Source organism: Nannospalax galili, unplaced genomic scaffold (genome assembly GCF_000622305.1).
Source record: "Nannospalax galili isolate Female #2095 unplaced genomic scaffold, S.galili_v1.0 scaffold154, whole genome shotgun sequence".
Lineage (NCBI taxonomy): Eukaryota > Metazoa > Chordata > Mammalia > Rodentia > Spalacidae > Nannospalax > Nannospalax galili.
In genome coordinates, this window is record NW_008335281.1 from 819,273 (window position 1) to 820,337 (window position 1,065).

Below are 1,065 nucleotides of genomic sequence, written 5' to 3' on the forward strand. Positions count from 1 at the left end.
GGGGGGGAGGGAACGGGACGGACGGACGGACGGACGGGGACGGGGACGGGGACGTTGTTAGCTAACCCTAAGGAAATGTGACTAGAGTGTGAACTTTAGTTAGTACCCACCGAAGTATGAAGGCTGACTCCAGCTGGGGCAACTGTCACATTAATGCAATACAGTGATAGAAGGGGAGCCTAGAACAGAATTTATGGGAATGCTCTCTACCAATTTTGCAGTTTTTTTGGTAACTATAAACTGTTCTAAAAATAGTTTTTAAACTTGTAAACTCAGGGCCTTAAGCATGCTAAGCAAGTGCTCTACCACTGACCATAGCCCTCAGCCCTAATTATTTTATTATTATTGTTAGCATTTATTATTATTTTCGACAGGGTCTCTCTAGCCCCAACCTGCCTGGAACTCATTCTGTACAACAGACTGGCCTCATTCTCACAAAGATCTGCCGGCCTCTGCCTCCAGAGTGCTGGGATTAAAAGCGTGCACCACTGTGCCCAGCGTGTGCCCTGATTATTTTAATTAATTAATTAATTAATTTATTTATTTATTTATTTATTGTCTTTTTGATTTTTGATAGGGTCGCACTGTAGCCCCAGATGACCTGGAACTCACTGTGTAGACCAGGCTGGCCTTGAACTCACAGAGAAACGACTGCGTCTGCCTCCCGTGCAGGGATTAAAGGCATGAGCCACCAGGAACAGCTCCCTCTTTTATTTTTGATAGTTTTGTTATTTTTGACTTCTTTTTTATTTTATTTTGTTTTTTGAAAGGGTTTGTGAAGTAACACTTCAGTATTGTCATAATTTACTAGTGAAGTCATCTGTGTCTAAGCTTTCAACTGTGAGAAGTTTTAGAATTACTAATTTGATCTTTTTACCTATTTTTTAAAAATATTTTATTATTTTTACTTTATATGTATGAGTACATTGCCTACATGTATGTAAGTACACCCATGTGGTGCAATGCCCACAGAGACCAGAAGAGGGCATCCTGGAATTGGAGTTATGATGGTTCTTAGCTGCCATGTGGGTGCTGGGAATTGAACCTGGGTCCTCTGCAAGAACA